This window comes from Oryctolagus cuniculus, chromosome X (assembly GCF_051225735.1).
Source record: "Oryctolagus cuniculus isolate XC-2025 breed Fujian yellow rabbit chromosome X, ASM5122573v1, whole genome shotgun sequence".
NCBI classification, from domain to species: Eukaryota; Metazoa; Chordata; class Mammalia; order Lagomorpha; family Leporidae; genus Oryctolagus; species Oryctolagus cuniculus.
In genome coordinates this window covers 89,459,940-89,483,199 of record NC_142888.1, presented here as the reverse complement: position 1 = coordinate 89,483,199, position 23,260 = coordinate 89,459,940, and the positions used below count along the sequence as shown (strand labels likewise).

General features: G+C 49.4%; 2 long non-coding RNA genes across 24 annotated transcripts in view; one reads left to right on the top strand and one right to left on the bottom strand.

Annotated features, from left to right (window-relative positions):
* The window catches only part of LOC127484897 (uncharacterized), a 31,245-nt gene extending 23,079 nt beyond the window's left edge, over positions 1 to 8,166 (top strand). For 2 of the 3 annotated variants that reach the window (XR_016228147.1, XR_016228148.1), the window contains 4 exons: positions 193 to 321; positions 1,497 to 1,714; positions 4,253 to 4,345; positions 7,163 to 7,297. This is a non-coding gene — a long non-coding RNA (uncharacterized LOC127484897). Of the gene's footprint in view, positions 1 to 192; positions 322 to 1,496; positions 1,715 to 4,252; positions 4,346 to 7,162; positions 7,336 to 7,938 lie in introns of those variants that run through there. The other variant, XR_016228149.1, reaches the window with a different exon arrangement.
* The window catches only part of LOC103351959 (uncharacterized), a 40,788-nt gene continuing 21,521 nt past the window's right edge, over positions 3,994 to 23,260 (bottom strand). For 3 of the 21 annotated variants that reach the window (XR_016228138.1, XR_016228139.1, XR_016228134.1), the window contains 6 exons: positions 11,519 to 22,679; positions 10,400 to 10,549; positions 9,240 to 9,426; positions 8,680 to 8,746; positions 8,160 to 8,288; positions 7,224 to 7,383 (listed from right to left, as the gene is read on the bottom strand). This is a non-coding gene — a long non-coding RNA (uncharacterized LOC103351959). The other 18 variants (XR_016228140.1, XR_016228136.1, XR_016228144.1 and 15 more) reach the window with 15 other exon arrangements.

Below are 23,260 nucleotides of genomic sequence, written 5' to 3'. Positions count from 1 at the left end.
AGAACGTCTGACACTTAGTAGGACCTTGTTCTGTGTTACTCCCAGCCCACCCTGCCTCCTCTGCCCCACAAAACACAGGACCTGAAACAGCACCTGGAAATGTAGCAGGACATGAATGTTGGTCCCATCTCATCCTGTGCTTTTTTTTTTCCTGTCTCCTGTGTTCCTTCTGGTTTGCCATTACTGAGGCAGCTCCTTACTGAGCTTCAGAAATAAGTCACACAGAAGAGAAAGCATACTAACAGGATGGCTGGATGACAATGGAGCCGCCGAAGGAGGGTCCCAGTTACTCAGCCCTACTTACTGAGCACAGGACTGTGGGTGAGTGTCCCCTTGTTGGCCTCTCATCTCTCACAGAAGAGCACTCGACACAGAAACAGTGCTTCAGGCCATGGGTTTGGGGTGACAAGGGCTGGTATTTGACCCTGCCGAGCATTAACTGGTGGTTATATGAGCTTGAACAACTCGTTTATCTACCGTGTGGTCTGTAATTGTGTCTTTGCTTATTGATGATGAGTCTTATTGCTCATCGCAAAAGGGATTGCAGGCATGAGGAACACAGGGCCAGACATTCCAGAGTTCCATAAACCTATATTTTATCACCTTGCAGATTGGTTGACATGCAGAATAGACGACACGTACAGAAATGTCATGAGCAGAAGCAGGCATAACTATCAAATATCATGTATGCCTTGCGGATCCAAACAGATACTTTGTTCAAGCTGTAGAGCTGGATCAGCTGGTCAAGGATTCATTAACAAGTGGAGTTAGGAGTGGATCTTGGTGCTATGCTGGACAAGCCTCCCAGGAGGCTTGTTTCTCATATCGGAGTGCCTTGGATCTAGTCCCAGCTCTGCTTTCAAGTCTAACGGCTTGCCCAGGTGTGTCCTGGGAGGCATCAGGTGCTGGTTTGGGTTCTTGGCTCCCTGCCACCCACGAGGGAGACCTCGATTGAGTTCTAGATCCCCAGCTTCAGCCTGGCTCAGTTACAGCTGTTCCAGGCATTTGTCAACTGAGCTAGTAGATAGAAGATGTCTCTCTACCTTTCATATAAATTAAATGAAACTCATAAAAAAGTGAAGTTTGAACATCTTATACATTGATAATTTAGTAATACTTTACCTACAAGTTAGTACACGGGATAAAAGTTGACAAAAGTGAAAAGAAAAATTGTAAAGTCAGAATACTAAACTCTGAATATAATACAATACATCCATGAAGTATATATGTAATGTGTAAACACTGCATTTGCCTCTGTATACACAAAAGAACAGGTGAATGAATTTCACTCATTGTGGATTTCAAACACACTGGCATTGCTGCGTATTGTTTTAGCCTTAGGCCTTTGGGTCAGTATTAGGCATTTGCAAAGATTCAGGCGGGTCACATGTAAGATAAAAATGTAGTTGCTAACCTATCTGCTACGTAAGGAACTAACCACAGAAAGGAAATAAACCTTATCCCTCCCTGACTGCATCCCCTTTCTTCTCCCATAGCTGTAGTCCCTGTCCAGGACATGTATGTAATTGCTACGTCTGGCTTTATCCTTGTCCTCCACATGACAGCTCCGATGAACAGAACGATACTACTGTTTTTGCCATCACTGAGTACGCACGCAAACACCCCTCAGATGCACACAGCACCTTGCAGCGTTCTTGTCCTCCAGCTTGCCCGGCTATCTGAAAGTCCAGCTATTGGAAAATGGAATTACAAGGTAATGCATAGTGCCCATGATGCCTGGGACTCCCATCTGCCTGCGAGCTCCTCCCTCCCCCAGGAGTCATGTCTTTTTTAAATTTTTTTTGACAGGCAGAGTGGACAGTGAGAGAGACAGAGAGAAAGGTCTTCCTTCCGTTGGTTCACCCCCCAAATGGTTGCTATGGCTGGCGCGCTGCGCCGATCCGAAGCCAGGAGCCAGGTGCTTCTTCCTGGTCTCCCATGCGGGTGCAGGGCCCAAGCACTTGGGCCATCCTCCACTGCACTCCCGGGCCACAGCAGAGAGCTGGACTGGAAGAGGAGCAACCGGGACTAAAACCTGGCACCCATATGGGATGCCGGCGCTGTAGGCAGAGGATTAACCAAGTGAGCCACAGCACCGGCCCCATGCTGGCTTTTTAAAACCTGAACTTTCCTACATACTAATTAATATGCAGGTGAAACATTCTCAAATATTAGATGTTCTGACTTTACAAAAGAAAATAAGATTGATTTATTTATTTGAAAGGCACTTACAGAGGTGCAGAGGCAGAGAGACTGGTGTACTCCCAAGATGGCAGCAACAGCCAGAGCACCGATTGTGGCAGCTCCCTTGTTGCAGTCGGGCACTGTGTTAAGTGTTCTGTTGCTGATGGTGATGGTGGGATGAAATCCTGCCCCGTGGGCTAAGAGGCCTGCCTGGGTGTGCCCTGAGAGGCGGAACTGCACCCAGGGGGCAGCACAAGCTCCTGTCCCTTGAGAGGGCAGCTGATGGCCAGGCTGCTCACGTGCACACACCTGCTGCAGGGAGCGGGTTTCACCCTCCGTCCCGTCTTAACCCTCAGACTGCTGCCCAGCACCGGGAACATAAATACAACATTAGCTTAACTGACCTGGGCGGGAAACTACAAATTCCTGCTCTGAGACTGAAAGACAGTCACTGTTCATAAGACAGCCCAGAGGACAGTGGGTGCAGAGGAAACTAACAGGGTGCTGAGGAAACTAACAATGATAGGCATTTAATGTACAAACCATTATTATCGAGTTGTTCCCTTAAAAACAGTGTATTACTGGGCCTGCGCCACAGCTCACTAGGCTAATCCTCCGCCTTCGGCGCTGGCACACTGGGTTCTAGTCCCAGTCGGGGTGCCAGATTCTGTCCCGGTTGCCCCTCTTCCAGGCCAGCTCTCTGCTGTGGCCAGGGGGTGCAGTGGAGGATGGCCCAAGTCCTTGGACCCTGCACCCAATGGGAGACTAGGAGAAGCACCTGGCTCCTGGCTTCGGATCAGCGCAGCGCACCGGCCGCGGCGGCCATTGGAGGGTGAACCAATGGCAAAGGAAGACCTTCTTTCTCTCTGTCTCTCTCTCTCTCTCTCTCTCTCTCACTGTCCACTCTGCCTGTCAAAAAAAAAAAAAAACACAAAAAACAGTGTGTTACCAAACATTATCAATACTACATAAAATTCCACAAGTATAGTTAAAGCAGAAAACAAAGAAGTGTGACACCCAGGAAAACTTACTTCCAACCTCTACCAGTTTTGTATCCCTGAGGTATGAATTACTCTTAGAAGTCAATGGTATTGGGGCTGGTGCTGTGGCATAGCAGGTAAAGCCACCGCCTGCAAGTGCCGGCATCCTATGTGGGTGCTGGTTCAAGTCCTGGCTGTTCCACTTCCAGTCCAGCTCTCTGCTGTGGCCTGGGAGGGCAGTGGAGTATGGCCCAAGTCTCTGGGCCCCTGTACCCATGTGGGAGACCTGGAAGAAGCTCCTGGCTTCAGATCGGTGCAGCTCCAGCCATTGTGGCCATCTGGGGAGGGAAACATTGCATGGAAGACCTCTGTCTCTGTAGCTCACCTTTCAGGTAGGTAAATAAATCTTAAAAAAAAAAGTCAATGCTATTAAGAGCGCACAACAGAAGCAGAATAAGGGGCAGGCGTTGGGCGCAGCAGTTAGATTGCTGCTTGGGCAGCCGCATCCCAGATCAGAGTGCCTGGCTCGGGGCCCAGTTCTCCTGATTCCAGCTTCTGGCTGAAGTGCACCCTGGCAGAGAGCAGGGGATGGCTCATGTTCTTGGGTCCCGGGACATCATCGTGGGAGAGTGGGATTGAGTTGAAACTCCGGGCTTGGGCCTAGCCCAGTTCCAACTACTACAGGCATTTGAAGAGTTAAGAAGTGGACCAAAAATATCAGTCTCACTCTGTCTTCTCTTTTTGTGTGTCTGCCTTTCTAATAAAAATAAACTTTAAAAACTGTAAAAAAAATTTCGTTGATATGAAAACAAATGAAAGGAAGCAGAAAGAAAAAAATAAATAATAATCATGTTTAGTTAATTAGGTAAGTCACAAAATATAATGTACAATATTGTTCCATCGTGGTAGAGAATATACTTAAATAACTTATAGGTATGTTATGGTATACATATGGAAAATAGGTGCCAATAAGAAAAGGTCTTTGTATCTGGGATTGGGGTATAAGTGGGAACAGAAAGATACAAAGTAATTTTAACTTCTAATATATATTTTATTTATTTATTAAAGATGTTTTATTTATTTGAAAGGAGAGTAACCGAGAAGGGGAGAGACAGAGATCTTCTATTCACGGGTCAACTCTGGAAATGGCAGAAGCCTGGAATGGCATCTAGATCTCCCAGGTACATTAGCAGGCAGCGGGATTGGCATTAAAATATGGGATGTGGGCATCACAGCAGTGGTTTAATGCACTGTGCCACAATTCTGGCTCAACATTCTAATTGTCTTTGATATGTCTTAAATGGCAAAAGGAATTATTGGTTAAATTGACAAAGATATTCAGATTAGTTGGAAGGCAGAGAGAGGCAGACTTCTGTTTTCTGGTTCACTCCCCAAATGGCCGTGACATCTAGGTCTTGGCCAGACCCAAACCAGGAGCTAGGAACTCCATTTGGGTCTCCTATGTGAGTGGCATGAGCCTGAGCACGTGGGCCATCTCCCACTGCTTTCAAAGGCACAGTAGCAGGGAGTTGGATCAGAGGCAGAGCAGCGGGGACTTGAGCCAGCACTCCAGTATGGCATGCCGACATTGCAAGCAGCAGCTTAAACCATTGTACCACAGGCCAGCTCCTGAGTTAGTTTTTAAAATAAGAAAGCTTTGTGCATACTGAAACCATGAACCACATCACAAAATGATGGGGAAGTACACTAAGAATCATGTTCAGAATCTGATGGGTGAAAATGACAGATTTATTTAATGTGCTGTGCAGACAGTGGGGGGAGGTAGAAGATTCTCATTTAATAAATTTACCTGCGTTTTAAATATGTAAGCTTTATTGTACAAAATGTTCAGACTGGGGCTGGCACTGTGGCCTAGCAGGTAAAGCTGCTGCCTGCAGTGCCAGCATCCCATATGGGCGCTGGTTTGAGTTCCAGCTGCTCCACTTCCAATCCAGCTCTCTGCTGTCATCTGGGAAAGCAGTAGAAGATGGCCCAAGTGCTTGGGCCCCTGCACCCGTGTGGGAGAACTGGAACGCAGCTGGCTCCTGATCAACCCAGCTCTGCCCATGGTGGCCATTTGGAGAGTGAACCAGTGGAAGGAAGACCTTTCTCCATCATTCTGGCTCTGAAATAAAGAAATAAAATCTTAAAAAAAAAAAAAAACTGCCCCTCATCTGTAGGTGCAAGAGGAATGGAAATGAACGTTCATGCATAAGATTCCAGGGGGACAGAAACACCTTTTCCTCTATACATCCAATGCTCACAGCCTAGAGCCCTGTAACAATGAGATTAGCAAATGGGAAATATAAAATACATGTAATGTAAGTTCTACATGACATAGGAGGCCGTGTAAGGAACTGAAGGCCCAGGAAACAGCTAGCCCACAGGGTTTTAGTCCAGGGTTGATGCACAAGGCACAGTTGTGGAGAAACACCCCAGGGGGCAGGGGTCTGATCACATGACAGTAAAGTAGAGGACACTCACCCAGGCCTGCGGGCTCAGATGGTTCTCCGTGTCCTTTCATTCAGAGATAAGGATGGCCCCGTCCTCTGGGGACAGAGGGACCTGTCCTGTGAGCATCCTAGTTGCTACTTGAGGGGAAGGGAAGAAAATCCCAGCTAGGGCGGATGACCTGCTTCAGGGAGCGGGAGTGAGAATGGGTTCCCTGCTTCTACCATTTTCTCAAAGCTTACGACATTCTGCATGCCAGAGTGTCACGTTTTGGAGTAGTTATTCCTGAACCCCATCAGTACAAACGAGAATGTTCACAGCACTAGAATTCACAGTTGGAAACTGGGGCCGGTGCTATAGCATAGCAGGTAAAGCCTCATCCTGCAGCACAGGCTTCCCTATGGTCACCGGGTCGAGACCTGGTTGCTCCTCTTCCAATCAAACTCTGCTATGGCCTGGGAAAGCAGCAGAAGATGGTCTAAGTGCCTGGGCACATGCACTCATGTGGAACCCCAGAAGAAGCTCCTGGCTTCGGATTGGCACACCTCTGGGATTATGCAAGTGAACCCCGATGTTAGACATTTCTGTCTCTCCCTCTTTGTAACTCCACCTCTCAAATAAATAATACATCTTTACAAAGAAGTGGAAAACTCCAAACCTGACAAGAGGAACATAGCCACACAGTCTAAGAGTGCACACCAACCATGATCCCATTCTACACAGAAACAACACTCACTATGACAGGAAGAAATACATATCTGGTCTCTGCCCTCCATGTCCTGCGAATAAGCTCTAAAACCTTTGACATCTCTGCATGGTAACCACTTCTTTTGTATGGGGACCTGGAAGGCGTCAGGATGTGGCTGCTCATCCAGAGAGAACAAGGCATGATCACAGGATTGGCACTTTCAACCCCAGAGGGCAGCTGAAGGTTAAGTTGGTCACACTGGCCAGTGATGTCATCCAACAAGCCTAGGTGAGGCAGCCTTCACAGAGACCCAAAGGTCAGAGTTCAGATGGACTTCCTGGTTGCAGAACACGGGCAGGTTTCTGGAGGGTGGCACACCTGGGAGGGCACGGGAGCTCCACCCCCTCCCACAGGTCCAGCCTCGGGCATCTCGGCCATGTGGCTGTTCTTCTGTATCCTCGGTAATTCCATTATAATACATGGGCGAACACAGGTGACATGTTTCCCTGGGTTCTGTGAGCTGCTCTAGGAAATCAGTTAAACTCCAGGGTGAGGCGGTCATGGGATCCCCAATTTATGTTGGTCGATCTGAGCACAGGTCACAACCTGGCCCCTGGAGTGGGTATGGGGTCCTGGGACTGGGTCCTCACCTGTGGGATGCCACACTGCCTCAGGTGGGCAGAGCTGGAACTGAACAAAACTGTGGGTCACCAGCTGCCATCCACTGGGAAATCTGCCTCAGAACCGAGTGGCTGTGGGAAGTGAGAAATTGCCTCACATCTTGGTGGCCGGACACGCTGGGTTGTAATTAGTGTGACAGCAGGGAAAACACACTTTGTTTTTTTTCATACCCTATCAGAATAACTCCAAAGACTCACACACTGTAACGACGGAAGCAGCCAGACACAGAAGAGCACCTGTTGGGTGAAGACTTTTACTTGTAACGTCCCAGTGGAGTTGGGGAAGGAGAGGAAAATCAGCACCACGCTCCTCTCGTCTGAAGGTGCACAGCGTCCTCTTCCATCCCTCCAGGTAACCTCAGACAAGCAGGTGCCCTCTGAGCCGCTGAAAGGTGACTTACTGCACACAGGAACAGGGAGCGGCCCTGATTCTGCCTGGGCCCACACACCCCCAGGCTCAGCCACTGAGGGCTCCCCTGCCCTACCTCCAGGTGCGCTGCACAGGAGCAGCCCTCCCTCTGCTCACTGCAGTACCGACCCATCCCCCCTCCCTCCCCTGGCCTCCTCAACGTCCCCTGATGGCGCCCACACTGTCTTGTCCTCACCAGTCCATTCCCACATCCTGGCCAGCGTCTCCTGACAACAAGAATCAGATCGCGTCTCTCCCAGACTCTAACCCTCCTCACTCAGAATCCTAGCTGAATCCTGACCTGGCCCAGTGCACATGGCTCCCATCGGCCCCTTCACGTCCCCTCCCAGTGAGTGCACCGTGTCCGCCAGGCTGCAGCCATACCAGCTTTCCCTCTGCTACTGGCCCAATTGGTGCCTCACACTGGGTAGTGACACTGGTAAAATTATCCGTCCGTGCCTGGATGCTTGTCACTTGAGACTCAGCTCGAGAGTCACTTCAGAAAGCACTGCCCTCACACCCCTTCCATTCTAATCCTGCTCCCAGGCATCCCCTACCATATCTGTGCCTGTTTTCTTCAAAGCGGAAATCAGGAAATGAGATCACCACTGCAACTGGGTGTGGTTACTGCTGACTGCCAGTTCTGCCCAGCTGGACTGACAGCTCGAGGGACACAGCCTCTTGTCCCCTGTGCTGTTCCCAGTGCCCCGATCACAGCCTCCCCTGCACACTGCTGACTGAAGGTTCCTCAGGGGAAGACCTCTCACCTGTCAGACACACCAGAGAGGACACGATCTTCACAGCAAAGTAGCAGGGGCGACCAACGACGTAATTACACGTCAAAGTCCAAGTATGAGGAAGACCTCGTACCAAATCCTCAGCTTTGAATTTCCAACCTGGGAGAGAGTTAGAACCAACTGGAAAAAATCACTAAATAAATGGATAGGTCCCACCTCCCTCGTACTGACTGCAGAACCTTATGGTGGACCCAAATATCTGAAACCCAGTATGTATCCCCATGGGGCTGGCACTGTGGTGTTAGGCATCCACCTGTGGTGCTGGCATCCCATATGGGTGAGGGAGTGCAGAGAAACACTTTGATCTACTGCATGTTCCAAACATGCAGTAGTAACGGTACTTAACATACTGCTTAATTCAAAATCCTATACATTTCACGGTTTTGGAAATTTTGAGAAACTTAGTGCAGAGAAAGGATTACAAGTATATTTGTACGTACATGGGCAGTGGTGTTAGGGGTACTGCAGTTTGTAATAAATAGTGACGTACCTGAATTTACATCAAAGAATACAGGTAAAATAAACCTGCTGGCAGCAAAGGATGAAACAGTCGGGTGCTGTGAAAAAAAAAAAAAAAAAAGCAAAACCACAAGTGAAATCACATGGCATGGTAATTTCAACATTCTGGAAGAAATGTGTTCACATGACTACGGGCTGCGACTTCTTGCACCACAGCTACAAGAACAAATGCCCCCACACATCTTCCCCAACTGTGCCAGTCCTGATTCAAGAGAGGAACTCGGAGAAGACAGGTTTTGCAGCTGGGGAATAACCTTGTCACCTGTGAGGAAGAACCTAACGGGTTCACCTGAGAAGTGCAGGCACTGTGCCCCTCACGTCTCACTGTTTCCCCTGATGGGGGCACACACGTCTAGAGCAGGGAAGCAAATACACATCTGATTGCCCAGAGTTCAGAGTCTTACTGCCAGAAGGCTCTCTGCCCTCTTGATATTTCATAATCTCATAAGCACTGGTCACCACACCTCTGAGCACACCCAAGTCCAGGGCCCCACGCTGACATGGCAGGTGTGCGTACATCTGTGAACTCACCTCCCGAGTTCTGTCAGCGGGCACAGAACCCATGTGAAGAGTTGTCCCAGTGACTCCTCCTGCGGTGCTCAGTAGGTTGAGACGTGTATAGGAAATTTCTAGACCTATGCTGAAGTCTCTGGTGCTGGGTTGCAGGTTACATGTTGTGTAGCCACATCACACCAGGATTTCAGCCACCTGCTGCCTGCTGAAAAGGCAAAAACCCAAGAGTCCCTAGCAGTCTGTGACTTTCAGTCATCCTTTCTTTTACAGCCAATGCGTTTCTCCCTAGTACTCAGGAGAGCTACAGGTAATACCCAGGGCTGTCGGTATAAAAGTAACATAAGGGCTGGCTCTGTGGCATAGCGGGTAAAGCCCTCGCCTGTAGTGCCTGCATCCCATATGGCCACTGGTTCGAGTCCTGGCTGCTCCACTTCCAGTCCAGCTCTCTGCTTATGGCTTGGGAAAGCAGTAGAAGATGGCCCAAGTCCTTGGGCCCCTGCACCCTTGAGGGAGACCCGGAAGAAGCTCCTGGCTCCTGGTTTCGTATTGGTGCAGCCCCGGCCATTGCAGCCATCTGGGGAGTGAACCAGCAGATGGAAGACCTCTCTCTTTCTCTCTCTCTCTCTCTCTCTCTCTCTCTCTGCCTCTCCTTCTCTCTGTGTTAACTCTTTGAAGTAAATAAATAACTCTTTAAAAAAAAAAGTAACATAAGACACTCAGAACATGGATGGAGGAAGACCAGGGAGACACCAGAGGAACCGTGTTCCAAGAAGCAATATGAGAGAAAATTATCTGTGTTTCCTCACTGGCCCACATATCCCAGCCTGGGTGATGAAGGCGGCTCCCCTAGGAATGCCAACAGCCCTACACAAAAGGAACCCCAAGGAAACCCTGCTCTCCTGGCCAAAAAAAGCCTGCGTGGCCGTTCTCACATGACTCTACTGAGAGACCTGGCCAACCTCTGGAGTGGAAACACAGCACACCATGCAGGCACCATGCCACCCACCCCTACCTGGGAAAAGGAGTCTGTTATCTCAGAGTATCAGAGGAGGCAGGGTAAACCCTTACCCTCTCCTGACAGGTAAGGATCAGAAACCCAGCTCTCCATGGGTACAGGGGCACCAGATACTTCTCAACATAGATCATTTAAATCAGACACAGACTCTTAGGAACCATACCAAAATATTTGAGGACAGTCAGAGTTCCCTCTTCTAAGACCAGGAGAATCTCAGCTTCAGTGAGAAACTCAGTGCCCAGATGCCAGTCCTGACGTGACACAGATGTCAGAATGGTCTCACCAGAATTTCAAAGCAGGCTTCCTAAAGATGCTTCCCAGGGAAGTACAAAACTACATGAAACAAGCGAAAGTACAGAATCTCTGCAAATAATAAGATATAAACAAGAGCCAGTGGGGAATTTTAGAACTAAAACATACAATAACTGAAGGAAAATCTACATGGATAGACACAAAATTAGAACAGAGAAAACAACTGGAAGACAAAAAGATATAAATTATACAATCAGAGAAACATATAAAATTTTTTTTAAAAAAGAACAAATTCTGAGGGACACAGGAGGCATTAGTAAAGGATTTAACATTCCTATTGTTTTTGTTTCCTGGAAGGAAAAGAAAGAAGGCATGGGTGAAAACGTAGTCAAATAATAATGGCCAACAACCATCAATCCGACAGATTAAAATCCACAATTTGAAGGAGCTGAGTGAAACTAAAATATAATAAGCCCAAACAAACTCATGAGAAGGTACATGATAGTAAAAAATCAGCAAACTACAGACAGACAAAATGTTGAAATGGGGGAAGAGGAAAACTACATATCATCTACAGGCCAAAAGAATACCAAAGAGCAAATTTCTTCTGGAAACCCTGCTGTCCAAAAGAAGAGGACACAAAACTTCTGAAATGCTGAAATAAAAGAAGTGTCAGCCGGGAACTCAATGTCCAGACAAATCATCCTGCAGGAACCAGTGGATATTAAGAGAGACTCTCACACGATAGGAAACTAAGAGATTTCACAGTGGACCACAGAGCCCGAGAGAACGGCTGAAAGGTTCTGCGAATGGAAGGGAAGGCTCCAAAGAAAAGATTTAAGACTATCTGGAGGAGGAAGAACAGCAGAAAGAACACAAATACACTTTTAGACAAGAGATTTTTCATCCCCTCTTGAGATTGCCATATTTAACTTCGTGGTGGAGGCAAGAAGTCACACATTAGTGGATGCAGTCATCAGTCCATAGAGAGGAATCACTGAAGACTCAAGCAGAGAGGGGCTTCACTCACAGCGTTGGAAGGAGCTGAGCAGGCAGCAGTCTCCACTGTCCAGGGCCCCTATCATTGCAGGAATCAGTGAGTGGCAGCTGTCTTGGGAGAGGCAAACAGTTTCTCCATGCTGTAAATAGACAATAAGCAGGTGAGCACGTCTTCTCTTGACCCATGGTTCTGGTGACCTCAACGCTCCTGTCCCCTCCTGCAGAGTACACGTCTATTGGAAGACAATTCTTTCCAGACACCCCAAATGTGCTAACACCACTGAGTGTCACTCCCTGGATGACAAATGCCTCTGCTCCCAGGTCAGAGGACTCAGGGAACCTGGGAATCATCTGTATATTTGTTAATCCTCAAAAACAGGAAGTTGGCAGACATGTGGATTCAGAGACAAATGAAAGGGGACTGATCATGGGCCTCTCTGGTAAATCACAGGAGATATACAAATAGCACTCACAGGGATAGGGACAAGTGTGTGTGAGGAACGTGTGCAGATCACAGGTGTGAGATCCAGAAACGAATGTCACATCCCAGGGGAAATCATGAGCAGAGACCCTACTAAACATAGAGGACACGTCAGGTACCGTAGACTGAAAAGTGCACATTTCAGGAGAGTATGGTGAGTCCATGTGTCCACTCTGCACCGTCATCCACCCCCAAGGGGGTGTGTGATCAACCAATTCGATCTGCTTAAAGGTGGAGTAGTTGGTATCAAAATGAGTTCTGCAGCAATGATAAGTGCATGAAAGCAATTGCAAAATTCATAAAGGTGCTAAATATCCCCGGAACCTTTCAGAGCAGTGCTGGGCTGTGACCCAAGTCCTTGAGATGATAAGAGCCAAGACAATAAAGGAGGAGAAAAGCCCCCTGGACAAGCTCCAGGAGGACATGGAGGGAAACAAATGAGAGGGTGCTGGGATGGAGGATGTGACTCCTGGGGAAGGCAGAAACTCACAGGCAGATGGGAGACATAGGAGCAGGTTCAGAGACGCTAAAGCAGGTGTGTGGGCTGCAGACAGGGTGGGGCTCAGTTAGTGGTAAGTCCTGCCCCTTGATGTCGGCTTCCCACTTCAGTGAAGGCCGAGGGAACGGAGCATCCAGCTCTTCAGCACCGTGAGTGCTCCATGTGCCCTGCCCTGTGGATCGGGGAGCATGCACAGGGCTCCGTGCTCCTCATCGTTCATCAGTTTCAGGGTGGACAGGAGCTCTGCGGCATCCCGCCGAAGCCCATGTGTCCTTCCGCAATCTGGACCGACTCCAAGTGGCCTCTGACTCTGAGTGAGCATGCAGCTATCCAGAGCCCCGTCTGCTTCCTTGGGGGCACCCTCATCCTCGCTGTCACCAGGCTGGGCTCCCTGTCTCCTTCATCCCTTTCAGCCCCTGTGAGCCCTGCCCAGCTCCTCCCTGAGGATTCTCCAATGGCTCCAGATGCTATACCCCACAATTCCATAGTATGGAGTTTCCACAGAGTGCCCCGTAACTCCCAGCAGAGCCTGCAGCGTGTGCAGGGACTACTGTGACTTCTTCATGCCACGGGGGCCTCTGGCCATGTGAAGAGTGGCGGCTGCTCAGTGAACCCCTGGGTGAGGGTGCCCAGTCTAGGGAGGAGGAGGATGTCGCCCTGGGGAGGCTCAGGCACTGGACCCAGGAGAGCTCCTCACGCTCCCTCCATTGTCCCTGCCTGCACACCCTCAGTCAGGCCTTTGCAACTCCAGTAAGGTGGCAGAGCCCCAGGTCATGTGCACCACAGGGGGAATATAGAGGGCCCAACAGAGCACTGAAAAATCACAATTATTCCATGAGAAGTGAGGAGTCCTCCCTACCCAGTCCATCACACTGCATAGCCCAGGGAGGACCTGGAACTCAGTCTGGGTCTCCCACATGGATGGCAGGGAGCCAGCTACCTAAGCCATTACCTGCTGCCCCACAGGGTATGAATTGACAGGTAGCTAGAATTGGAATGGTAGCTGGAACTAGAACTCAAGCACTCACAGATGGGTGCCATCCTCCCAGATGGTTCCTTAACTGCTGCACCAAACACCCCTGAACTCCAGTGTTCAATGAATCCTTTACCAGTGGACCCAACTCTACACCCTGAACATAGCATCTGTGTGAACACGCAAGACAAGCACCACATTCAATGAGTTAACACCTGCTTCAGCTCAGGAGACTTCAGTAAATCTCATTCGTCTGCACGTCAACCGCTCTGTCCGAGGGGAAAAAACATCACAGTCCATGGAAGCCTGCAATAGAATCCCCACTCCTACCATTTACTCTCGGGATGGGTGGCAGGAATCACCATCATCACCAATGATCAATAAAAAGATGCAGTTATAGGCCACATGGTATTTGAATGCCCAGCTTGCTTAAGATCAGTGAACCAAGAATTAGTGCTTGCCAGTGCCCAGTACTGGTCCTGTCACCCCAAGCCCACAAAGCAGGATCAGTGTGCACTATTGAGATTCCTGTATACAATAACACAGCTTCTCCTCCAAAACAAAATGAAGAGACAATGTACAAAAGACAATTAAGGGACAGCATACGGCAAGCACTCAAATCACCACTTAGGACTCCTGCATCACATACCAGAGTCCCTGAGTTCAAGATTCTGCTTCTGATTCCACCTGCCAGCTAAAGCACCCTGAGAGGCAGCAGATAACGTCTCGAGTTCTGGGAACCCTGGACACCCACATGGGAAACCCAGGTTCAGTTTGAAATCCTGGCATGGCCCTAGCCCAGTTCCAGCAGCTGCAGGCATCTGAGGAATGAGAGGGTAGATGGACGATCCCTGTGTGTCTCTGTCTCCCTTTGTGCATGTCTGCCTTTGTAATAAGTAAAAATACAAGTAAGAATAATGAAAAGATACAGATAAAATCACCCATTAACATACAGAAACAAACAAGAAAAATAAAATCAATCAGGCAAGTGACAAATATAGAATATGACTCCATTATACAAGATATATATGTAAAAATATATATAAATACATGTACATATAGTTTACAGATGCTGTGATTAAATACGTTACTATACACATATGGAGAAAAACACGAAGAGTAGCTACCACAATTAAGAGACATGGTCTTTGTATTACTACAGATGGGGTAACAGTGGGGACAGAAAGAGAAGACAAATGATTTCAATTTATAGTACACTTTTGAATTATCCTTCATGTTTTAAATATCAAAAACAATTAATGGGTAATGTGAGAAAGATATTGAGATACAGTTTTTAAGATAACAAAGTTTGTAAACACAGATAATGAACCAAATCACAAGATGATAGCGTGGAAATAGGCTTACAAAGAATCATATTCAGAGTCTGATGGGTGAAAAAGACACATTAAATGGATTCATTTAATGCACCGTGCTGCAATGGGTGAGGTAGAGAAATCCCTTACGAATTTACCTGAGTTTTTTTTTTTAATTATTTCTTTATTTGAAAGGCAGAGTTACAGAAAGGCAGAGGCAGAAGCAGAGAGAGAGAAGTCTTCCATTTTCTGGCTTACTACCCAGATGGTCGACCAGAGCTGGGCTGATCCAAAGCCAGAATCCAGGAGCTTCCTCCAGGTCTCCCACATAATGGGTGCAGGGGCCCAAGGACTTGGGCCATCTTCTACTGCTTTCCCAGGCCACAGCAGAGAGCTGGATCAAAGGGGAACAGCCAGGACTCGAACCAGCACCCATATGAGATGCCGGCACTAGAGGTGGTGGCTTTACCCGCTCCATTACATCAGAGCACCAGCCCCAATTTACCTGAGTTTTAAATATGGAAACTCTAGTGTTTCTAATAAGGAGACTTTATTGTACAAAATGCTCAAAACATGAAATAACTGAACTGTTTCGAAACAGTTCTCTCTAGTCTTTGCTGTGTAAGCAAGTTCACAGAATACTGTTTTCCGTGCAAAATAGCAGATAAAAACAAGTTATCTGACAGTGTGTCTGTGTGCATGGGTGTGTGCTTGTTTGTCTCTCAGGCTTCTTCGCAACAGCTGTTCACATACCAAGTCCAGCAGTTTTCCACTCAGTTCACAAACAGGCTGGACTGTAGTCCCAGAGCTGAAAGATCCCAGGGAACACATGACTATAGGAAGATTGTGATGAGTGTGCAGAAAATTTCAGAAAGCTTTGCTCTATACAATGGAATCCATGAAACTCACTCCCCTCCAACCCTCTACCCTGGTTGAAACCTTACTCCTGCAGTTCTGACCCTGGTCACCAGGTGACAGTGTTATCCCCTTTCTTCAGGTTATTTTTGTGCCCCCATCCCCAACTAAATTTTTTAAACAGATTTTCCCTCAAAGGTGATAACACAAAAACACTACAGTGTTTCTCCAACTCCCCTTAAAAATCTATATGTTTACAAAGGCTGACAGGATACATGCATGGTTTCATTTCCCGCCCACTCCCACAGCTCCATCTAGTGAATGTAGTAGATACACAGTGGGGTTCATGGGGCACCAGGCCCTCTCAGTGCAGTCGGCACAGCCTCCTCCACCTTCTGAGTCCATCTCAAGTCCTCTGTCAAGGGAGCAACACTGGAGCAACACGGATGGCAGAGTCCAGCCCATGCTCTAGGGCCTCAAACGGACCCCATTCCAGGCAAGGTCAGCCTGACCTTCACCCTGAATGCTGGAAACTCAGCATCTGCACAGCAATGATGGGGGTGAGTGGGGAGAGGATTAACCCTGGGAAACTGAGGCACCCAGCACTAAGGGGCAGCTGTCTCCTGAAGGGACCCCACTCACAGATGCAGAAAGGGCCAAGGTCACCCTGCGTGGTCTCATGGGTGGGGCCACAGGCTTCCCTCTCCCTTTAGCCTTTCCTGGGATGGAGCATGTGGTTTCTGAACAGGCTGGAAGAGACGTCCCTTCAAAATGTCATGTAGCAGATGCCCCGTGGAGGGGACTTGAAGTCACCTCCTGTGATTACACAGTTGTTCTCTCCTGGGACCGGCTGTCTCTCTTCCAGAAATCCACACCAAAGACAAAATGTCAGCAGTCACTGAGCCCCCATGGTACCCGTGCTGGGAAAGGAAACCTGTTCCGTGTGTCTAGGAAGCAAGTATAACGGGCATGGCCAGTGATGAAGTACCCTTGCCATAAACACACCTGGGAGCCTCAGTGACACACACACACACACACACACACACACATGCTGTTTCTCATTCTCGCTCTCACCACCCACAATCCCAGGTGTTCCCTGAGGTGGATTTACAGGGATAAAGAAAACCACACACAACAGATCCACTTGTAAATACACATATAAAGTGGAAAATGGCTAAAGTATGCATTCACTGGGATTTTTCTGAAGCTGCATGAATTCTCTAGAACATATGCCTTGCCAGTATCAGTAGACTGTCATTGCCTTCTACAAGCTGATAAATACCAGTAACCACAAATGAAGCATCAATACTCTGTCCATTCTACAATAGCCTGAGCTTCCAACTAACAAGTTCCTCAACAGCTACTGTGAAACTCTTGTCACTGACAGTTCAGACAACACCAATAATTAGCAAGTGTTCTTGAAAATAGGGATCTGCATTGTGGCGCAGTGAGTTCTGCTGCGACTCACCAGGGTCATCCCACGTCGGAGTGCCGGTTCAAGTCCCAGCTGCTCTGCTTCCAATCCAGCCCCATCATAATGCACCTAGGAAAGCAGGGGAAGATGGCCCAAGTGCTTGGGGCCTGCCACTCATGTGGGAGACCTGGATGGACTTCAGGCATTCTGGGTTCAACCTGGCCCAGTACTGGCTGTGGTGACTATTTTAGGGAGTGAACATGCAGATGGAAGATCTGTCCCTCACTCTCAATGAGTAAATAAGTAAGTAAATAAATAAATCTTTTCAAATACCAACTACAGAAGCAAGAGAAAGTAAGAATTTTTGAAAATAATCTGATTACACATGCACAAAACTTGTACACCTAATACCACCATATTGCTGAGAGAACAAAAGAAAACCTCAGATGTTGGTGTGGTCATGCAGTGGGTGAAGCGGCAGCCTCCAGGCTGGGATCCCACATCAGAGCACAGGATGATCCCAGGATGCTCTGGTTTCGATGCAGCTCCCTGGGAAAGCAACAGAAGATGGCCCGAGGCATTGGGCCCTGACATCATGTGGGAGATCCAGATGGAGTTACAGGGTTCTGGCTCTGGCATAAAACACAGCATGGAAGATTCTCCCCATTTCACATAAATAAATATGGGCCACGTTGTACACACTGGGTTAAGCTGCCACCTGGATACCAGCAGCCCATAGCAGCATCAGTGTGAGTGCCGACTGCTCTGCTTCCCATCCAGAAATTAATAAATGAAACTTCCTCAGATTCAGGAACTTCAGTTTTTCCATACAGTGTTCAGAAAAAAAGACAAGGCCATGGCCCGGAGAAATTAGTTTAACATCATGTATGTGATAACTGATTTTTAATCAGAAAACAGAGAAACCTCACAGAAGTCATAAAAAAGACAGCTAATGGTCCAACAAAGAAGCAGGCACAGACCAGTGTTGTGGCACAGCGGGTTAAGCCGCCACTTGTGAAGCTGATATTCCGTATCAGAGTGCTGTTTCAGGAACCAGGAGCTCTGCTTCTGACACAGCTGCCTGATAGTGCACTGGTAAAGCAGCAGAACACACTCCAGGGACCGGGGCACCTGCCACCCACTTGGGAGATCAGGATGAAGTTCCTGGCTCCTGGTTTCATCCTGGCACAGACCTGGCTGTTGTTGCTATTAGGGCAGTGAAACAGCAGAAAGAAGAGATCTCGAACTCCATCTCTCTCTGGCTCTATCAAATGAAGAAAATAATTTTGAGAAAAGAAACAGGCTAGGCCGGCGCCGTGGCTCAATAGGCTAATCCTCCACCTTGCGGCGCCGGCACACCGGGTTCTAGTCCCGGTTGGGGCGCCGGATTCTGTCCCGGTTGCCCCTCTTCCAGGCCAGCTCTCTGCTATGGCCAGGGAGTGCAGTGGAGGATGGCCCAGGTGCTTGGGCCCTGCACCCCATGGGAGACCAGGAAAAGCACCTGGATCCTGGCTCCTGCCATCGGATCAGCGCGGTGCGCCGGCTGCAGCGGCGGCCATTGGAGGGTGAACCAATGGCAAAGGAAGACCTTTCTCTCTCTGTCTCTCTCTCTCACTGTCCACTCTGCCTGTCAGAAAAAAAAAAAAAGAAACAGGCTAAAGAAGTGACTAGATGATACACTAAAGAAGATATACAAATGTCAAACAAGAACACAGAAATCACTGAACACAATTAATCTTTAGGGAAAGATCAATGAAAACGACAATGAAATACAATTACATTACTAGAGAATGACCACAGTCTATCAAAACCCCAACCATCCCACGTACCAGCAGGTTTGTGTAAGATGAAACTCTCATACACTGCAAGGCCAATGAAAACTGGTGCAACCACACTGGCAACCATCTGTCAGTGCATCACAATATCGATTTTTTAAAAGATTTTATTTATTTGAGAGGCGAAGTTACAGACAGAAAGGTCTTCTATCCGCTGCTTCACTCCCCAGATGACCACAATAGCAGGAGCTGGGCCTATCCAGAGCCAGATGCCAGAAATTCTCCCGAGCCTCCCACTCAGGTACAGAAGCCCAAATACTTGGGCCATCTTCTACTGCTTTCGCAGACCATAAGCAGAGAGACAGATTGGAAGAATAGAAGCCAGGACACAAACCAGTGGCATAGGCTAAGCCCACTATGTCACTAAGCCGGCCCCCACAACATCAATCTTACTTCTACAGTATGATGTAGCCAGTGCACTCCCAAGTATCTGTCCTAGGGAAGAAGTCCTATGTCCCTGCAAAGACCCATGAGTGCACTATGGTCCATGGCAGATTCACATACAACAGCCCCAGATGGAAACAACACACGATTTCCTCAAGTGGTGAATGGATAAAACATACAATATTAGACTTCCAGAGCAGAATACTACTCAGCAGTAAATGTGGACATGTGCAACAAAACAGGTCAAATGAAAAACAAATCGTATCAAAGAAGGCAAATCAACATCACCAAAAACATACACATCTCTAAGACTCCATTCATCTCCAGTGTCTTGGGCAAGAATCCTAACGCACAGGGACAGGAGCGCTGCGCTTCCCTGGGCATAGGGCAGCAGGAGGTGAGGAGACACTGGGTACTACTGAACCGAAACCTTACGTCCTGGGAAACACAACAATGGTGTTTGGGGACACCAAGGGGTACCACTGTCATATGACAAAGGACAAGCTATTACTCTTGAAAACACTGAATTGCTGTAGCTGACAAATTTAACAACACTAGATAAACTCCTTGCTTACCACACACCCCCACTGTAGAATGGCTGAAACCAGAGCAGTCATTGCAGAATGCATATTATCATGTCTGACGGCTCAGGGACCTCAGAGCCAGGTGCATACCCCAGCACCCAGCAGAGAGAGGCATGGGAGGGACTGGTGAGCTCTAGAGCAGGTGTTATCCCTGATGGCTGCCCGACTCTGAGGCGGAGCTTTATTACTCCCATTTTACACGGGGGAAGCTGAGGTCAGGAGTCGGTACAGGCCCATCATGACACGCCTGTCTTTGCATGGAAAGTGGCGCCAGGACACCCTGCAGTGGGACACTCCATTCACCATTCCACATGAGACAGCCCCATGGAGACCCACAGCAAGCCAGGCCGGGGCAGAGGTGGAGGTGGGATCCGTTCTCTCCACACGCTGTAGGGGCTTCACTCCCCACCAAGGTTAGACTCAGAGCCGCTGCTGTGTCCACACATCTGAAGGTGGAAGCCCTCTCACACAAGGCCATGTGGATTGCCTTAAAAGTAGTCAACATCCACAAAGCCACCATGATGAGTTTCAGAGATAAATGCCATTAACAGGCTGCTAGTCCACTCAGGAAATGCCTCCTTAAATCCCTGTTACTTGGTCTTTCCATGAAAAAAGCCTGTGCCACCACCTGAGAGGGCTTACTAAGCAGAGGCCCTAGGCTGCAGCACCTGGGGGCAGTGAGCCTGCCCCAGCACAGCCCTGCTGCCGGGAAGTTCACCTGAAAATGGACGCTGGGGAGGACTCCCCGGGCACAGACCCAGGGTGCTGTCCTTGCACGCCTGGCTCTTCCTAGCGGGGCAATGCCACCCCCAACGCAAAATGTGCCCTCAGCCGAGCAGTTTGTCTCTGGGCCTCTGTCCACACCTGGCTCATCTGGGAACAAGGCCTGCTTCCCTGTCACCCAGAGAGCTGCTTGCCGGCTGCTGCGGGCTCCCCGGGCCGGCGGTGCAGCCACAAAGGCGAACGCCCTGCGAGCTCTGGGCCCTGCACCAGAAGCCCCCGTCGCACCCCCAACAGCCGAACTATGGCCGCGCACCCTCTGAGCCCTCTGGCTGCTGCTGGGGTGGTTCTGCAGGCACAGCCCTTGGCCGGCCGGCCGCCCTCCGGGAAGTGAAACGGCACCCCAGCCCCGTGGGCTGTGCCTTCTTGTTCCTTCACCTACACAGCTCCTCTTCTTCACCGCCTTCCCCCTCCCCTTGGCCCTGACCCCGTGGCCCCTTAGGGCGCAGCGCTTCCTCCTTAAGGCTGATTGCTTCCCGGAGAACACCCGGTGAGCACGCACCTCCAGCCATTGGCAAACTTCCTCTCTGGAAAGGCCTAAACCCCAGCCGGGCTCTCCTGAGCAGCAGCCCCGTGCTCGAGGCAGGCCCTGAGGGGGCCCTGTCACATCACTCAGCATGCCGAGCGGCTGCCCCGCGCTAGCACAGATGAGGAGACGCTAACCACCCGGCTCCGCTAACCACGGGCTCCGTGTACGGGAACACAGAAACAGCGTCACTGAAGGGATCTCACAGTCTCCTCCGGAGGCAGATACCTGGTCAACCCCACCGTACATTAGCTGATCCCAGGAATTCTCATCCCTCCTTCCTGATATTTCCCCCACCTGACGGACATTCAACACCAAGAGACACCCAGCGGGGCTTTCCGGAGGGCCCATACAGTTTAAGGACCCTGTGGCTTCCTGCACCTGCAAGCCTCTCTGGCCACTCCTGATTGGCTCCTGCTTCTCGCCAGGCCCCGCCCACCAAGGACCTGTTTCAGAACACTGCTAACTCCCCTAGGTCCCCTGAGCGCCATGGTAGGCCACTGCGGATTGGTTCCTCGCTGAGCCAATTGCATGTGGGTTTTCCTGACTCCCTGATTTGTTCACACAGAATTCCTCTTTAGCATACAGTTCGACCAATCATCAAACTTCCTCCCTGAGAGACAGAAACCTTGGAGCCTGGCATGCTGAGCAGGTCGCCTGGCGGCCAGAGCTCAGTGGTTCCTGGCGTGCCTCGGTCTTCCTGGTGAGGAGAAGAGACCTGGCAGGGGAGAGCAGCTCCAGCAGAAGAGTCCAGCAGTCCTCAGGAATCAGCACAGAGGAGCAGGTGTGACCCAACGCGTGAGGAGGGGCTGGAACAGAGCTGTAAGAGACAGCTGTTAACAGTTCTCCAGCACCCAGACCTGTAACACAGACAGACAGCTGTAACATGGGCGCTGTCTGTGCCTAGCCACTCTTGAGGAGCAGTAACCATCAATGACGGGGGAATGGTCAGGAGCGAGGATTTGCTGCCTAACCAATTAGCATAAAGGAACTGAAGGCCCAGGAAACAGCTAGCCCACAGGGTTTTAGTCCAGGGTTGATGCACAAGGCACAGTTGTGGAGAAACACCCCAGGGGGCGGGGGTCTGATCACATGACAGTAAAGTAGAGGACACTCACCCAGGCCCGCGGGCTCAGATGGTTCTCCGTGTCCCTTCATTCAGAGATAAGGATGGCCCCGTCCTCTGGGGACAGAGGGACCTGTCCTGTGAGCATCCTAGTTGCTACTTGAGGGGAAGGGAAGAAAATCCCAGCTAGGGTGGATGACCTGCTTCAGGGAGCGGCAGTGAGAATGGGTTCCCTGCTTCTACCATTTTCTCAAAGCTTACAACATTCTGCATGCCAGAGTGTCACATTTTGGAGTAGTTATTCCTGAACCCCATCAGTACAAACGAGAATGTTCACAGCACCAGATTCAGAAGTTGACATCAGGAGCTGGCACTGGCACTGTGGTAGAGCAGGTAAAGCCGCCTCCTGCAGCACAGGCATCCCTATCGGCACCAGGTTGAGACTTGGCTGCTGCACTTCCAATCCAGCTCTCTGCTGTGGCCTGGGAAAGCAGCAGAAGATGGTTTAAGTGCTTGGGCCCCTAAACCTAATGGGAGACCCAGAAGAAGCTCCTGCCTCCGGCTTCGGATCAGCCCACCTCTGGCCATTACGGCCAAAGATCAAAGACCTTTCTGTTTCTCCCTCTCTGTTATAAATCTACTTCTCAAATAAATAATAAATACATCTTCAAAACGAAAAAATAGAAAACTCCAAATGCTGACAAGAGAAACATATAACCACTTCGTGAAACAGCCACACAGTCTAAGAGTACACACCAACCATGATCCCATTCTGCACAGATAAACAACACTCACTATGATAGTAAGAAATACGTATCTGGCCTCTGCTACCCTCCATGTCCTGAGAATAATCTCTAAAACCTGACATCGCTGCGTAGTAGCCACTTCTTTTGTATGACCATAAGATGCCTGGAGCCTGGGGACATGGAAGGCTTCAGGATGGGGCCGCTCACCCAGAGAGAACAAGGCATGATCACAGGATTGGCGCTTTCAGCCCCACCGCAATCTCTGCGGAGGGGAGGGGGGCTGAAGGTTAAGGTTGGTCACCAATGGCCGCTGGAAA